The sequence below is a fragment of the Canis aureus genome, chromosome 9 (genome assembly GCF_053574225.1).
Source record: "Canis aureus isolate CA01 chromosome 9, VMU_Caureus_v.1.0, whole genome shotgun sequence".
Taxonomy (NCBI): Eukaryota; Metazoa; Chordata; class Mammalia; order Carnivora; family Canidae; genus Canis; species Canis aureus.
In genome coordinates this window covers 43,142,092-43,161,195 of record NC_135619.1, presented here as the reverse complement: position 1 = coordinate 43,161,195, position 19,104 = coordinate 43,142,092, and the positions used below count along the sequence as shown (strand labels likewise).

General features: G+C 35.1%; 1 protein-coding gene and 1 pseudogene across 12 annotated transcripts in view; one reads left to right on the top strand and one right to left on the bottom strand.

Annotated features, from left to right (window-relative positions):
* The window catches only part of FUT8 (fucosyltransferase 8), a 301,575-nt gene that overhangs the window by 165,607 nt on the left and 116,864 nt on the right, over positions 1-19,104 (bottom strand). The window lies entirely within an intron of this gene.
* On the top strand, positions 13,155-15,975 carry LOC144319933 (eukaryotic translation initiation factor 1A, X-chromosomal-like; annotated as a pseudogene).

Sequence of the window (19,104 nt, the reverse complement as noted above, 5' to 3'; positions counted from 1 at the left end):
TTTAATCACTTCAAAAATCTACTTTTATCTTTCTATTCTACCCCGTTGGCCCGTCAGCTTCTGTCCTCTGGCTACTATTCTTCATGAACAAGTTGGTTGCCTCAATCCCAGCCACAGGTAATTACAGTACATTACCAAAGACCAATTGGTAATCTCCTTCAGTCCATCTCATTTTAAGAAAGAACAGGGACTAAAAAAAAAAAAAAAAAAAAAAAAAAGAAAGAACAGGGACTTAGAGCACAGTGCCTAAAACAGAGCAAGCCCTTTATGAGTATTTGTTGAATGAAAAACTGAATGCATGAATATTACCCAAATGTGCATATATTTAATACCTACAGTTAAAATTCTAGGGAAAATAAAATTAAAATCAAGCCTTAGAAGAATTAAAAGATTCAAAGTCATTTTCATATGTTTATTCATTTATTTTTACATGCAGGAAATGTTAAAACAAATGCTCAGAAGGAAATATATCCAAAATTAATTTCAAACCAAAGACTTGAGACACCTGGGTGCTCAGCAGTTGAGTGTCTGCCTTTGGCTCAGGGCATGATAAGTCCCTTGATTGAGTCCCACATCAGGTTCCCTGCATGGAGCCTGCTTCTCTCTCTGCCTATGTCTCTGCCTCTTTGTGTCTCTCATGAATGAATAGATAAAATCTTAAAAAAACAAAAACAAAAACAAAAACAAAAAACAAAGACTTGTACTCAGTCCAACTCAGGATAAGCTGAAGAGTCTAGAAGACAAAATAATGAAAAATAATGAAGCTGAACAAGAGAATTATGCAACGTAAGAACAGACTTAGCGAACTCAGTAACTACATCAAAAACAATAATGTGTATTATAAGAGTCCCAGAAGAAAGAAGAGAAAAGGGGACCAAAAATTTATTTCAAGAAATAATAGCAGAAAACTTCCCTAATCTAGGGAAGGAGACAGACATGCAGATCAGGAGGTACAGAGAACTTCCATCAAAAATCAACAAAAGTATGCCAACACCAAGACATATTATAATTAAACTTGCAAAATATAGTGATAAAGAAAAAACAATAACTAAAGGAGTTCATGACCACTAAATCAGCCCTGCAAGAAGTATTAAAGAGAACTCTTAGAGTGGAAAGAAGAGACCAAAAGACTAAAAGACAAGAAAGGATCAGAGACAATCTTCAGAAACAACAACAAAACAAATAATAAAATGGCAGTAAATACATATCTTTGAGGGTGCCTGGGTGGCTCAGTCAGTTAAATGTCCAACTTTTGATTTTGGCTCAGGTCATGATTTGAAGGTCATGAGATTGAGCCCCATGTTGGACTCCGTGCTCAGCGCAGAGATTGAGATTCTCTCTCTCCTTCTCCCCCTGCCTTTCCCCCCCACTCACACTCTCTAAATAAATATCTTTAAAAAAATTAATTACTTTGAATGTAAATGGAGTAATGCTCCAATCAAAAGACACAGATGTCAGAACGCATAAAAAAGCGAGGCCCATCTATATGCTGCCTACAAGAGACTCATTTTAGACTTAAAGACACTTGGAGATTGAAAGTGAGAAAGTAGAAAAACATTTACCACATTAATGGATGCCAAAAGAAAGTCAGAGTAGCAATACTTAGATCAGACAAACTAGACTTTTTTATTCTTGTGTTATTTTTATCCTGCTTTGATATCGGGGAAGTACTGGCCTTATGGAATGATTTTGAATGTGTTCTCTATATTCCATTATTTCTAAGAATTTAACAAAGATTGTCATTATTATATTTTTAAATATTTGGTAGAATTCACCAATGAAACCATGTGGTCTTGGACTTTTCCATGCTGGGAGATTTCTGATTCCTAATTCAACTTGCATTCTTATTATTGGTCTAAGATATTGGTCTATTTCTTGGATTCAAGATTGATGATTAGATTGTGGTAACATGCATTTTTAGAAATTATCTGGGTTTTTTTTTTTTCTAAGTTATTTGTTAGTTTATTCTGTTATCACACCATGTATTTCTTCTAAGTTATTTGTTACTTTATACTGTTATCACACGATGTATTTCTGGGGTTATCCGTTGTATTATTTTCTCTTCCATTTCTCATTTTGGTTTATGACTCTTCTTTTTTTTTTCTTTTTTTTTAAAGATTTTATTTATTTATTCATGAGAGACACACAGAGAGAAGCAGAGACATAGGCAGAGGGCGGAGAAGCAGGCTCCATGCACAGAGCCTGATGTAGAACTCGATCCTGGGACTCCAGGATCAGGCCCTGAGTCAAAGGCAGACTCTCAACTGCTGAACCACCCAGGCATCCCTTCTCTTTTTTTTCTTAATGTACATAAAGCAATGCCAATTTTGTTTAAATTTTTTTGAAAAAAAAAATCATTACCTTCAATGTTCTGTTACTGTTTATTCTGGTTATATATATATTTTTTTGTCATTTCCTTCCTCTACTAAATTTCAGCTAAGTTTCTTCTTTTTCTGGTTTCTTGTGGTATACTGTTTATTTGAACTTTCTCAATACAAGGATTTATAGCATAAATTTCACTCTAACTTCTGCTTTTGCTGCAACCCATAGGTTTTGGAATATTGTGTTTTCTTTTTCTTTTGTTTTGAGACATATTTTGATTTTCTGTTTGATTTCTTATTTGGCCCACTGTTCGTGCAATCGTGTGCTAACACTTACATATTAAATATTTAACATTCATATTTTAGATTTTCCAGCTTTCTTTTATTGTTGATCTTTAGTTTTGTATCATTGTGGCTGGAAAATATACTTGGTATGATTTCAGTCTTCTTAAACTTGTAATATTTGTTATGTCTCTTTTTATGTGATTTAACCAGGAAATTCTGTATGTATTTTAGGAAAATATGTATTCTATTTTTCTTGGATGGAATGTTTTATATATATCTTTTAGAACCATGTATTCTGAAATATGCTTGAAGTAAAAAAAAGTTCTTGTTGAAAAAAGTTTAACTTTAACTGAGGGTGCTTATTTAAAATAAAGTGTATCAGAGTGAAAGTTGGGGACGGGATGGGTAAAATAGATAAATTAAATGGGATTAAGAGTACACTTATCATAATGAACAGTGAGTAATGATGTATATAGTTCTACAGAACTGTTGAATCACTGTGTTGTACACCTGAAGCTAATATAACAATATATTTTAACTATACTGGAATTAAAATGTAAAACTTAAAAAAAACATCGCATTTAATAGCTAATAAGGGCAGACAGATGTATTGAAAAATTCCAAGTCATACAGAATACAAATAATGAATAAAGATTCACAATCTTTCTAGAGAACTCTTTCTAAAGAACAGAGATTAAAATTTTGGTTTAGGGATCCCTGGGTGGCGCAGCAGTTTGGCGCCTGCCTTTGGCCCAGGGCGTGATCCTGGAGACCCAGGATCGAATCCCACGTTGGGCTCCCGGTGCATGGAGCCTGCTTCTCCCTCTGCCTGTGTCTCTGCCTCTCTCTCTCTCTCTCTGTGACTATCATAAATAAATAAAAAAATTTAAAAATATATTAAAAAAATAATTAAAAAAATAAATAAAATTTTGGTTTAAACAGATTTAAAACTGTTTCTAAAGAACAAAAGAGATTCAAAAGTATAATAAACATTTTTTGCTACAGAAAATTTTAGTGGGATATATTTAAAACAACACACATATTTTAATCTTCATATAAGAGGCATGAAAGCCACTTAAAGGCTAATCTTTGCTACTGCATGTATGGAGAATATTAGGATGATATTATTGGCTAATAATTCACTAATATTTGAGCAGATGAGTGACAGGAAATTTATATATCCTAAAAAAAGAGAAGTTTAAATAAGTTAATGGGACAACCATTGGTGAAATATTATGGCTTAGTTTTGTTTTTGTTTTAAATTGTTTTTATTTTTTAGATTTTTTTTTTTTTTTTTTTTACTCATGAGAGACATAGAGAGAAAGAGAGGCAGAGACACAGGCAGAGGAAGAAGCAGGCTCCAGGCAGGGAACCCGACGTGGGACTCAATCCGGGGTCTCCAGGATCAGGCCCTGGGCTGAAGGCGGCGCTAAACCGCTGAGCCACCTGGGCTGCCCTATGGCTTAGTTTAATGAAGAAAAATATACACAATAAAATATTAGGTGAAAATGCAGGATGCAGAAGGATTTGATGTTGATAAGCAGGTAGTATGATGCCTTGAAAACTGTAAGCTCTAAGGTCAGACAGAACTGGGTCTAAAACCTGGCAATACCAAAATAAAATTGGGCCAGCAAAGAATTAAGCAGAACATCTTACTTTCCCAGAGCCTGAATTTTTTTAACCTTGAAATGACTGTAATAATTTCTACCATATGGGCCTATCATTCTAAGTGTAATGATGATATAGTTACATTTATATAGTGCTTCCTGAATGCAAGGTACTTTTCTCAATACTTCACAACTGTAATACCATTTAAGCTTCTCAACAACCTCTTGTTGTTAGTACTATTATCCCCATTTTACAGTGTAGGAAATTAAGGCACATTGAGATTAAATAACTTTCCAAGGTTGTAAAGCCACTAAGTGCCAGAACCAAAATCAATGTTAACTATTTTTTTTGTTACTGTTATTAAGAATAGCGGGCTGACTTTAAGAATTACAAGGGAAGCTAGAAAATCTCATTCCACACATACTTTTTAACTCAAGCATAAGCAATTTGTATCACTAGGACATGTCAACTATAATTCAATCCAGAGACTGAAAGGCCTCCACTTGTCCTCCCTAACTAAAAGCACACTATTAGGAACACTTCCATTTAATTTTTTTTTTTTTTACATTCAAAATATAGTGAAGTGACTTTTGGTTCCATTTCAAGATGGTAAAGACAGACTTCATCCAACCCCTATATCTAAGGGGTTATCTAAGAATATCTGTATCTAAGAATATCTAAAAACCCTGGACACTCTGTATAAAACAAATACAAGAAGACTGTCAAAGATAGAAAAGGCAGAACTGCTAATAATCTAGGAACTAAGGCAATGACATGGAAGTGAGTTCTGAGTTTTCTTTTTGCCTCATACATTCCAGAAGGAAAAAAGAACAACAGAAAGAGCAAAAGCATGAGTAAATGTAAAAGAATTTCTTTTCTTCTTGACTTTTCTACATTATGTTTTGATAATACCTGTTATGGCTTCAAATACATGTAGAGGTAATTTAAGACTATTATAAGAAAGAGAGAGTAATGGGACTTCAGAGAGGCAAAGATTCTACATTTCACTCAAACTGGTAAAACATCAACGTGAGTAGACTGTGATAAGTTACGTATCTTTCAGGTATTACTTAAAGCAACTACTAAAAAACCTATACAAAGAGATACACTCAGTAACACTTAGCAATATAATCATTAGAAGTTTAATACAGAGGAAGTTTTATAGTCAACTGGAATAGCTGTCTGCCCATTTTATCTACTTTCTAGCTGTGACTGTGACCAAATTATTTAACCTCTTTGTAAATTATTTAATAACATTCATTTTAAACCAATTAGAGTTAGAACATATTACCTATAATTATTATAGCTATTATTTTAATATTTTCATTGAGTGAGACTATTAACCTTGTCTGGTTTATTTACTTTGCTGGTTTAAGCAAATATTTATAGTAGTCTTGATATTTGTGTAAAGTGCTGCTCATGGTGACTAGTATGTAGTATGGGCTTGATAAATAAAGGCTATGATTATTCAGTAGTAAATAAAGGGCTATGGGTTAATCTTTATTCCTACAGACTCTGAGCCACAAGATCTTATAACTTCCTTTATACCAGTCTTGAAAATTATTTTTTTGGATTTGACACCAAAATCAAAGGCAACAAGAGCAAAAATAAACACACGGGGACTACACCAAACTAAAAAGCTTCTGTACAGCAAAGGAAATCATCAACAAAATGAAAAGACAACTTATGGAATGGGATAAAATATAAGACATATATCTGATAAGGGATTAATATCAGAATAAATAAAGAACTTATATAAGTCAATAGAAAATAAAGAACCCATACAATAAAGAACTCATACAAGAAAATAAAATTCATACAAGAAAATAAACAACTCATACAAGTCAACAGAAAAAGCCAAACAATCCATTTTAAAAAAGTGCAGAGGATCTGAAAACATTTTCCCAAAGATAACATACAAATGACCAACAGGTACATGAAAAGGTGCTCCTTTTTTTTTTTTTTTTAATCTTGTTTGAAAAAACTTTACTTGATTAACTGAACTGCTCGTGAATAACATCAAGAGCTAATAACTTTTTTTTTAAGAGCTAATAACTCTTAAAAGAAAAGCAATCGATGCTCTCTTTAAATTGTTGAATGTTCATCTTCTTCTTTGAAAAACAAAAATATTTTCTTCCCAGAATCGACCCCAGCAGGACTTGCCCCAAGTGGAGAGAAGCAGAGTGCCTGGGGCACACCCGTTGCTGGAGCTCATCTGACATATGGACACAGGGGCTGGCAGTGGTGTTCACACCACTGCACTGAGTATGGTCTCCAGGAAATGCCAATGGTGAAGCTAAGTATATCTTGAGATTTAGTGTTCATTTTAAAGAAACACCCAATGTACTGGCATGAGGTATAGATTATTAACAGAAAAGGAGCAGCACAGTTCCTGCTATGTATGTGTAAGGAAAGGGAAGAGGTTAATCCCAAAGGCAATTTAAATAAAGGTATTTTATTTTTTATATATAAATAAATGTTCTGAGAAATCTCAGACTTTAAGTGCATTGTTGTAAAAAATTAGTGCAGTTTTCTCATTAAAGTTTTTAGCGCTCAAGTAATAAGATAAATCTATGTCTGTTCATAGTCTCTTTCACTGCACATTAAACATTCATATTGCTAAATGTCAAACTGAAGGTTTTCTATACTGGTCTGTTCTTAAAAATCAAGGTAAATGGATTTCATGTTCTGTGACAAAACATGGCAATTATTTTTGGCAAAGAAACTAGAAAAATACGAGATCGGAGTTTAGAAATGTAGAGTTTATTGATGTAAAGCATAGGCAATACATAGGAAAAACTTTTTTTAAGGATGTATTTTAACAGAACTTTATCCTTCATGCAAAAGGATAACAAATCATTAGCAAAATGCAAATAAAACCACAATGAGATAGTACCTCATACCTGGTAGGATGGCTATTATCAAAAAAAGATGAGATAAGTGTTAGTGAAGACAGAGAGAAAAGGGAACCTTGTGCATTGTTGGTGGGACTGTAAATTGATGCAACCACTATGGTAAACAGTATGAATGTTTCTCAAAAAAATTAAAAATAGAACTACCATATGATCAGCAACTCCACTTCTAGGTTTTTATCAAAAGGAAACAAAATCACAATCTTAAAAATATATCTGCACCCTTACTTTCATTGCAATATTATTTACAATAGCCAAGACAGAGAAACAACCTAAGTGCCATCAACAGATGAATGGATAAAGAAAATGTGGTATACAGCTGACTCTTGAACAACATGGGTTTGAACTGCACGAGTCCACTTACTTAGAAATTTTAAATTTTTCTAATATATATTTGAAATATTAATATATGTTAATTATAATATTTGGGACAACATGGATGGATCTTGAGGGCATTACACTAAATGAAATAAGTCACATAGAGAAAGACACTTAAAGGTAGATCTTAAAAAAAAACCCAACTCATAGATGATATGATACAGAGAACAGATTGGTGGTTGCCACAGGCAGGGGTGTGAGGTGGGCACACTGAGTGAAGGTGGTCAAAAAATACAAACTTCTAGTTATAAGATAACTAAGTCTAAGGAAAAAAAATTCATAAGACATTCCTGGGGATCCCTGGGTGGCTCGGTGGTTTGGTGCCTGCCTTTGGCCCAGGGCGCGATCCTGGAGTCCCGGGATCGAGTCCCGCGTCGGGCTCCTGGCATGGAGCCTGCTTCTCTCTCTTTCTGTGTCTCTGCCTCTCTCTCTCTGTGTCTATCATGAATAAATAAATAAATAAATCTTTAAAAAAAAAAAAAAAGACATTCCTGCATTTTTTTTAAAAAGTAAAGACAAACTGTTTTATTGTTTTATATTTATATGATGCTATATAATTTGTGCTTTTATCTCCCCAATTTGTGCTTTTATCTCCCCTAAAACTAATTATTATGAATTACTACTATTTTACAGATGAGAAACTGTAGCTCATAGGTTATTTAAAAATTTGCTCAAAGCATTTACAAAGCTAGTATATGATAAAGTCAGAATATAGGCTTTCTGTCTCTAAATTTAATGCCCTTTTCACAACACTATGCTGCCAATCAGATAGGAAAACATACAAACTCACAAAATTAGTAACTATAGGATACAAGATTGAAAAATAAGTAGTTAAGCCCTATGTGCCTAAGATTATATTGCACTGTTGATACAGATGAATAAGATATAAACAGATGGATATTCAAGCTTGTTAGCATTAAAGACACATTAAAGCACGTCAAATTAGAAATATTACATATATCAAATTAGCAAACATGTACTGAAAACCAAAAAACTAATGATAATACAATGGAATATTACATTGCCATCACCAAAGGGAATTTATTATTGAAGAAGATACTCTATTCCATAGCATGGATAGTTAGAGATTTGAGGGTATGTAGTATTTTCCATACAATTTGAATTCTATGTACTGCCTAAGAAAATTGAAATATAAAGATAAAAAGGAAATATGGTGACATCAAGTGACTTAGTATTTACTATAATCAATACTTATTATCCTTTAAGTAAAAATTAAATGGTCAGAGATATATGGAAAGAAATTAATAGATTCACAAGGAAAAAACAAAGGTAAAAACTACATAGCACAGTAAATTACAATGAAACATATGACCTTCTGTAGTCTTTCTAGGCCTGTTACTCCATACTAACCCAAATAAAACTAAAACACAGATTAGGCAACATGATTAAGAGATTAAAATTCTCAACTCAGGAATCTAAACATTTTTCTATCCAAAGCTGCTGAATTAAATATGTCAAATCAATTATTTTGGTGTCACAGAAACCATTAAAAAGTGAAAGCCTATCAGTACATAAATAATTGTTCAGAATCATCTTTATGCAAAGGAGTAAAAGACTATCAACCATTTGCTACATAAGATCCAAAAAATCTTTTTTCATCCTCTTCAGCAGTAAATGGCTAATCCAATGTTTTCTAACATTTTCTCACATTTGCCAATTCAAACTTTTGAGAGAAAACACTTGAAGTGTCATTAATAAAAAAGAATTTACCATAAAAAAACAAGTTATACATTCATCAATTAACAATGGTATAACAAGCTAACAACAATAGCCTATAAAAAGCTGTTAATACTCTAACACAAGAATGACTATGGCCAACACATCAATTTTGCCAATTCTTACTACCCTCGATATCTATCTAACAAAAATGTGATAACTATCAGCGTAATTGAATTAAATGGTTTTCCCATAAAATAAGTTTCATATTTCCTATTAATCTAATAAAATTTTACCAATATGATCAAAGGAAATCCACAATCCCTTATTTAGTGTTAGCTTCCAATTCTCCTTATATCCTCACTCCCCTTGCACAAACACCCCCCTACAAAAACATTAAATCTCAGTGGTGCTTTGTTATTTATACCACTTCCCCTCAGTATAAAGATATGTTTCTACACATTACAAAATACCCCAACACAAGAGCAGCTTGGCTTAAACAAGATTGAGATTTATTTTTTCTTTTGGAGAAGGCATCTAGAGATGGTGATTGCAGAGTATCCTCAGGAACCCAAGTTTCTAACTTTCACTTCCACCAATTCTCTGTGCCTGGCTTCCATCATCAAGATCACCTCATGGTCCAAAATTTTGCTAAAGCTCTAGTTACCACTACTTCAATAAAGGTCAAAAAGGAGAAACTGAACAGCAAAATGGGATCTCTTCCAGCAGAGTCACTGACCTTTATAAGCATTCACACGCACGTACACACACACCCCCACACACACAATACTTCTGCTTTTATCTTTATTACCAGAACTTAGTCACTTAGTTAAGCCCTATGTGCCTAAGATTATATTGCACTGTTGATACAGATGATTAAGATATAAACAGATGGGATGTTCAAGCTTGTTAGGATTAAAGACACATTAAATAAAGCACATCAAATTAGAAATATTACATATATCAAATTAGCAAACGTACTGAAAACCAAAAACCTAATGATAATACAATGGAATATTATATATTGCCATACAATACAGTATTTTTTTCAAGGCATCAGTGTGCCTACCTAAATAAAACTTAAAAAAAGAAAAAGAAAGAGGATTCTATTACTATAGAAGAGAAAAACAGATTTAAGGTTGGGTAGAATACTAGCAGCCTGCATCATATGGTCCTATCCATTTTTCACAGGTTCTGAGGAACCTTTGATACTGGAAGAAATTTTATATCATATTTTTAATCAATACAGCTAATATAAAAGCTTTTCCCAATAAATACTTTTACCTCCTTGGCTATCTGTGGACTACGGCCAATCCTAAACTGTACTGATAACCACAGTATGTATAGTAAGATTACAATTCTAAAGTCTTATTGGATAGGGTTTTTCATCTATTACATCTTGTGCACCAGCTAGGGTAGAAAAGTTGATTTGTTTTGTACAAGTGACCTAATAGAATGCTGCAACTCACTCTGTGTGTCTTGACCAATCAGCAAATCAATGAAGCTCCAGTGTGGTCTCTTTTGTTACAAATCTGGGATCTTACTCCACAGACTCATCTGCTATACAATCACAATTACCATCAATCCCATTATAGCACCTCATTTACTGAACATGTAGTAGGTCCCTGTGCAAAGTGATCTAATTATTCATTTAGGCCTCATAATAAACCTATTATGTTATTTTTGTCCTCATATTATAGAAAATAATAATAACAAACATTTACTGAGTGCTTAGTATGTGCCAGGCTTACTCAAAGTAGTTTACAGATAAGTACTATTATTATAATTTAATTTATATTATATTATAATTTATAATTATAATTATTCCTAATTTATAGATGAGAAGGAAGAAAAGTTAGTAATTTGCCCAAAGTCACATAGCTTCTGGGGGGATCCCTGGGTGGCGCAGCAGTTTGGCGCCTGCCTTTGGCCCAGGGCGCGATCCTGGAGACCCGGGATCGAATCCCACATCGGGTTCCTGGTGCATGGAGCCTACTTCTCCCTCTGCCTGTGTCTCTGCCCCTCTCTCTCTCTCTCTCTCTCTCTGTGACTATCATAAATAAATAAAAATTTAAAAAAAAGTCACATAGCTTCTAAAAAACAAAAACAAAACAAAAAAAAACAAAGTCACATAGCTTCTAAGCAGCAGAGCCATGGAGCGCCTAGGTTGCTCAGTCTATTAAGCATTCAATTCTTGATTTTGGCTCAGGTCATGATCCCAGGTTCCTGAGCTCAGGCCCTCCTCTTCCCACCCACCCCCTCACGCTCAGCATGGAGTCTGCTTAAGATTCTCTCCCTCAGAAAAGGGAACCCTCTTACACTGTTGGTGGGAATGTGAACTGGTGCAGCCACTCTGGAAAACTGTGTGGAGGTTCCTCAAAGAGTTAAAAATAGACTTGCCCTATGACACAGCAGTTACACTGCTGGGGATTTACCCCAAAGATACAGATGCAATGAAACGCCGGGACACCTGCACCCCGATGTTTCTAGCAGCAATGTCCACAATAGCCAAACTGTGGAAGGAGCCTCGGTGTCCATCAAAAGATGAATGGATAAAAAAGATGTGATTTATGTATACAATGGAATATTACTCAGCCATTAGAAACGACAAATACCCACCATTTGCTTCAACGTGGATGGAACTGGAGGGTATTATGCTGAGTGAAGTAAGTCAATCGGAGAAGGACAAACATTATATGTTTTCATTCATTTGGGGAATATAAATAATAGTGAAAGGGAATATAAGGGAAGGGAGAAGAAATGTGTGGGAAAGATCAGAAAGGGAGACAGAACATAGAGACTCCTAACTCTGGGAAACGAACTAGGGGTGGTGGAAGGGGAGGAGGGCGGGGGGGTGGGGGTGAATGGGTGACGGGCACTGAGGGGGGCACTTGAGGGGATGAGCACTGGGTGTTAGTTATTCTGTATATTGGCAAATTGAACACCAATAAAAAATAAATTTATTATAAAAAAAAAGATTCTCTTCCTCTCCCTTTGCCCACCTTTGCCCCCACACACATACACGCATTACCACACATACTCACTCTCTCTTAGAAAAAAAAAAAAAAAGTAGCTGAGCCAAGATGCAAATCCACGCAAACACTCCAGAGTCCACTCAATCAACTTCTATAGTACAATAATATCAAATAAACCAGCAAAGGTTAAGTAATTCACTAAGGTCACAAATCCAGGAGCCCAGACTTATGGCTATATCTATCTTATTGACTCCAAATGAATCTAAGAAATATGGTTTGACTGACCAAGGGATTATTATTCTTCAGGGGCAGTTAGAAGAGAACAACACTATCAAAATAACATACATAATCCATAAATATCAACAATAAGCAATCGAGGAGGATGGAATGCAGTGTGTATCCCAGGTGCCTAGGCAGCACTACAGGTAGATCTACCTCTTTTAGTAACAGATAAACCCAAAACAGCTTTTGCAAACTTATCTAGTGACTGCCATACATTAGTCTGAATAATCATTAGTATAGAAGATAAATAGGTGTCTGTATTTTATATCTGCTGTCAAAAAATTGAAGAGTAAACAGTCTTTTGCTATACCATACTCAATGGATATATCTAGAAGCAGTAATTTTTGAAGACAATAGGAAAAAAATTTTAAGAAATAATAAAAAGTAACAGAATCAGACACTTTGTTGCCATCTGTTAGGGCTAATGAATTTATAGTTCTCTCATCCTTCGAGATATATATAAATTATGGCTATAAATTTCTTTAGCATTTTTTCCTAAGATTTACAGTGTACAATTCTCGTATCAGAGTCAAAAATGCCTCTCTAAAAAATAAATAAAATGAAAATCTCCCCTTCTCCCAAATAAATAAATAAACAAATAAGCCTATGGTAAGCCCGAGCACACAACACATAAATCACAATGCTACTACTGGTTCATTTTCAAACACTCCCTGAAGAATTTCAAGTCCCTCTTCCAAGACCAGCATAGACACATAATGACTATTAGAAGGGAGTATCTTGTACCTAGTACAGTAACTAAAACACTGTAAGCGTTAATGATAAACAATGAAGCTCATGTCACTAATCAAATCAACCAAGAGAGTCATTTACTGTTTCATCAACACTTCATATCCTGTAAAAATTTTGGGTTCAGTATATTGTTGCTCATCAAACACATCCTTTTTTCATAATTCCAGACTTAATGAGACATTCTCAGTTAAGTTCATACCAATTCACGTTTATACTCTACTTCTAATTACCAATAGTTTTAAACTAATTGAAAGGACTTTAAAGAATTGAGCAGTACTACACTTATAATATTTCACTGTATCCTTAATGGATGAAACATAAAATGTATTTTTATTAGTAAAAAGTATACTAAGTAAGAATTAAGGTGTTTTTTTATTATACTGATTCCTGTTTAAATTTAAAAAAGAAAGAAAAGTATCATAAAACAGCCAGTGATCCTCAGTGAGGCAGAAAAGCACCAAAAACAGTCAGCTATTATAAATCATTAGAGTTACATTCACTTTAATTCTAATGCAGCAGTTGACTGGTAACTAATACTAGATGAAAACCAGCCAAAGCAGCTTTTATTTATAGCTATCTGTGGAAGAATAACAGAAATGTTGTTACTAAGATCAACTTAATTTAAGCAACATTTAAAAATGAATTTTTACACATATGGTATTTGAACAATTTCAAATGGGCAGGACATATCACTTGCTAAGAATATCATTCCTCATTTTAAAAGTGTTAAGAGATCTCTACTTTTACCACAAGGGAGTAATAGGATCCAGAATTAACTTCCAAATGTAAACTAGAAAACTGGATAACTATGTATCTGACTTTAGACAAAAGGCAGCACAAAACTGATTTGAAGATGGGAAAAGGAGAAGGGAGGAGGAGGCAGGAGAAGGGGAGGAGAGAGGGGGAGGAGAGAGGGGGAGGAGAGAGGGGGAGGAGGGAGGAGAAGGAGAAGGGCAAGAAAAGTAATGAGGAGACCTATAATTACCAGTGATTCTTTTTTTTTTTTTTTTTTTTTTTTTTTTGGTACGCTAAAGGCTGGAGGATTCATTTCCAAGAAGGCACACTCAAAGGACTGGCAAGTTGATGCAGGCTGTCAGCTTGGCAGTTTGGTCAGAAGCCTCAGTTCATCTCCACGTGTGCCTCTTCATGTGGCCTGGCCCTTCTGATAGCATGGTGGCCGAGTTCCAAGGTGAATGTTCCAAAAAAGAGGGCAGAAACTATGTTGCCTTTTATGCCCCGGTCTCAGAATTTCCATGACATTACCACTATCACACCCAATTCATGGAGGGAGTCACAAGGACCTGCCTCAGATCAAAGAGAGGGTACATGGACTTTATCTCTTGATGAAAAACATGTTGGAAAATTGTTGATGAAAAACATGTTGGAAAATTGCGGACATGTTTTAAAACTACTATATTATTTTCTTAAATAATGATAGTAAATAAAGATGACAGTGATTCCTCTTTCTTGATCAGCCCAGCATAGTTAATTGATAATGAAAGACTGTTTGGTCTTCATTGGGGCACACAAGGATGCACTTCAACTGCCTTGGATAGGACAATTTCTTTTTTGAAATTTTATTTAAATTCAATTAATTAACATATAATTCATAATTGGTTTCAGAGGTAGAAGTCATTGATTTATCAGTCTTATATAATAACGTAACCGGAGATTCTTTCTGAAAGCACATTTGAGATATAGTATGTTGAAAGGGAAACCCAAGTAGAATCTAGTGCATTGCTAAATTGAAAAGACAGAGGTCTGTGCACAAAAACAAAAACAATTTTTTTGGGGGAAAAAAATCCCTGAAGTGAGAGAGCTATACAAAGACCTATTTTTAAAATTTTTAAAAAGACAGAGAGAGAGAGAGAGAGATCCCCTTAAATTACATAAATAACAATCTGTATGTGCAAAGGGTGAAAACACATAAGGCTGAGCAAAAACAAGTTCTGGGAAAGAAAAATTACCAGGTAGCTAAAGCTGAGTAAAACTATTTATGATACTAGAGCTCACAGGCGGTAAGGGATCATTCAAATTCTTACAAACAAGATAGAGAATCTTCAGTGAATCCTTGGGGCATTCAGTAAAGTCCCAAAAAGAGGTCAACCTTAGTAATAAGGCTAAGAAAGCACAAAAGTAAAGGTTACCTCTAGACCTGCCCTAGGAAACCTTAAATACATTAACATCCATGGTAAAGGAAGAGGGAAGGAAGTAAATTTGCTACTGCTGAGTCTGGCTCAGAAAAGCTCAGTCTCAAAATGCTCCCACACCTGCAAAGTGCCACTTTGCACCACATGCTAAGCCATTCCCTGTGCTGTTTGGAAGAACAGCTACCACGGCCACAAGAGGAAAGGAGACTGAGAAGCCATGAAGCATTGCATTGACCAAGAATAAAGGTAAAGGAGGTAAAAACAGGTGCAGGGGTAAGAGTGAAAATGAACCTGAAAAAAGTTGGTGTATAAACAGAATGACTAAGAGTATAAACAAGTAATCAAAATGTTGAAAAATGTGTAATTAGAAGCAATGTGTCTTGATGGTGTGAAGAGATTATAACATTTGAAAGGAAAACTGAGAAAAATGGCTTGAATTGGTCTGCCAAACTCTGAGGATAACAAAGCTGATGTAATTTTAAAATACAATGCAGAAGAGGGTATTAATCTGAAGCCATATGGCAAGCTTCCAAATGTGCTAAAATTAATAAAAACATATATATTTAGTGGTGGAGATGATGATGAAATCCAGTTTTATGACACTAGAGATGATGATAAAGACCATGATGATATTTAATTGAACTCAATGTCTTACATTCCAAATTTTCTGAGGATTAAATCCCAAAGGAGATAGGGTTCCTTGTCTTTTAAAAAGTTAACCAGGCTTCTGGAGTGTCTGGGATGCTGAGTCGGTTGAGCATCTGACTCTTGGTTTCAGCTCAGATCATGATCTCAAGATCATGGAATCGAGCCAAACATCAGGCTCCGCACTTGGTGGGGAGTCTACTTGAGATTCTCCCTCAGCCCCTCTCCTTCACTTTAAAATAAATAAATCTTAAAAAAAAAAAAAAAAAAAAAAAAAGGTTAACAAGACTTCTATGTAGCTTAGTCATTTTATCATGGCATCCCTTTCCCTAAGGAATAGGTGAACTCCTGATAATCAAATACTCTTGGAAGCAGTTCTTATATCTTCGTGATTGTTCTCTCATTAGTTAAATAAAAACTTTGGGGATCTCTGGGTGGCTCAGCAGTTTGGCGCCTGCCTTTGGCCCAGAGCGTGATGCTGGAATCCTGGGATCGAGTTCCACATCGGGCCCCTGCATGGAGCCTGTTTCTTCTCCGTCTGCCTCTGTCTCTGCCTCTCCCTCTCTCTCTCATGAATAAATAAATAAAATTTTTAAAAAAACTTTGATACATGTTAACAAGTAACTTTAAGAGGTAACCTTTTAAAGAACCCAAGTATGTTTAATTCCAAAGTCCTATGTTCTTAATCATAACTCTTTTAAAAAGGGAGGGGAGGAAATGTCTACATGATAATGTACTCAAAGATTAATGGGAAAATCCTATTATACAAAAGAAAATGTTTATGGTTTAAAGAATACTGGAACAGAAATAACAATATCTGTCTTACAGTTAAGAAAACTAAGGCATTTAAAGGTGAATTAATAGGGGGTGGAAATGGTGTCACACAGCTAGCAAGTATCAAACAGAAATTTTAACCTATCTATCTGATTCCAGACTGTACTGCACAGATATCTTTCACAGCCAAGTATCTTCTCATGTCTAGACCAGACATCTGAAACAAAAAGATCCCTATCAATAGTTAGGATAAGAAATAAAGTATTTGCCATCCTAATTAACAGTGACTTTTGGAGAATCATTGTACCTAAAGAACTCTCTTGTTTTCTTATGATTTATAAAGACCTCTGCAGCTTGAAATATTATAGTTTGAAGTTTAGAAAGGTGGGGCAGGTGATTCCTTCAAAACTACTCCTCATTGACCAGCATTACCTAGATCCCAAAACCAGATAAACATCCCACCCAAAAAGGAGAATTACAGATCAATATCCCTGATAAACATGGATGGAAAAATTTTCACCAGGATGCTAGTCAATAGGATCCAACAGTACATTAAGAGGACTATTCACTACAATCAAGTAGGATTTAACCCTGGGATGCAAGGGTGGTCCAACATTCGTAAAACAACCAATGTGATAAATCAAATCACATTAATAAAAGACAAGAACCATATGATCCTCTCAATTGATGCAGAGAAAGCATTTGACAAAATAAAGCATCCATTCCTGATTAAAACTCTTCAAAGTGTAGGGATAGAGAAAGCATATCTCAATATCATAAAAGCCATCTATGAAAAGTCCACAGTGAATATCATTCTCAAAGGGGAAAACCTGAGAGCTTTTCCCCTCCCTAAGGTCAGGAACACAACAGGGATGCCCATTCTCACCACTGCTGTTCAACACAATACTAGAAGTCCTAGCCTCAGCAACCAGATAACAAAAAGAAATAAAAGGCATTCAAATTGGCAAAGAAGTCAAACTCTCCCTCTTTGCAGATGACATGATACTGTATATAGAAAACTCAAAAGACTCCACCCCATAATTGCTAGAACTCATGCAGAAATTTAGCAATGTGGCAGGATACAAAAATCAATGCACAGAAATCAGCTGTATTTCTATATGCTAACAATGAAACTGAAGAAAGAGAAATTAAGGAATTGATACCATTTACAATTGCACTCCAAACTATAAGATACTTAGGAATAAACTTAACCAAAGAGGTAAAGGATCTGTACTCTAGAAACTACAGAACAATTATGAAGAAATTGAGGAATACACAAAGGGGAAAACATTCCATGCTCAGAGATTGGAAGAATAAATACTGTGAAAATGTCTATGCTATCCAGAGGAATGTGCTATTGCACATTCACTGCAATCCCTATCAAAATACCATGGTCTTTCTTCACAGAGTTGGAATAAATAATCCTAAGATTTGTATGGAACCAGAAAAGACCCCAAAGAGCCAGAGGAGTGTTGAATAAGAAAACCCAAGCTGGAGGCATCACAATGCCTGACTTCAAGTTGTATTACAAAGCTGTGATCATCAAGACAGTATGGTATTGGCACAAAAACAGACACACAGATCAATGGAACAGAATAGAGAACTCAGAAATGGAGCCTCAACTCTATGGTCAACTCATCTTCAACAAAGCAGGAAAAAATATCCAATGGAAAAAAAGACAGTCTCTTCAACAACTGGTGTTGGGAAAATTGGACAGCCACATGCAGAAGAGTGAAACTGGACCGTTCTCTCACACCATACACAAAGATAAACTCAAAATGGTTGAAAGAGCTAAATGTGAGACAAGGATCCATCAAAATCACAAAGGAGAACACAAGCAGCAACCTTGTTGAAGTTGGCCACAGCAACTTCTTGCAAGACACATCTATGAAGGCAAGGGAAACAAAAGCAATAATTAACTATTGGGACTTCATCAAGATAAAAAGCTTCTGCACAGCAAAGAAAACAGTCAACACAACTAAAAGACAACCTACAGAATGGGAGAAGATATTTGCAGGTGACATATCAGATAAAGGGCTAGTATCCAAGATCTATAAAGAACTTATCAAACTCAACACCCAAAAAACAAACAATCTAGTCAAGCAATGGGCAGAAGACATGAACAGACATTTCTCTAAAGACAACCTACCCATGGCCAACAAGCATATGAAAAAATGCTCCACATCACTTGGCATCACGGAAATACAAATCAAAACCACCATGAGATACCACTTTACATCGGCGAGAATGGCTAAAATTAACAAGACAGGAAACAACAAATGTTGCTGATGTTGGAGATGTGGAGAAAGGGGAACCCTCATGCACTGTTGGTGGGAATGCAAGCTGC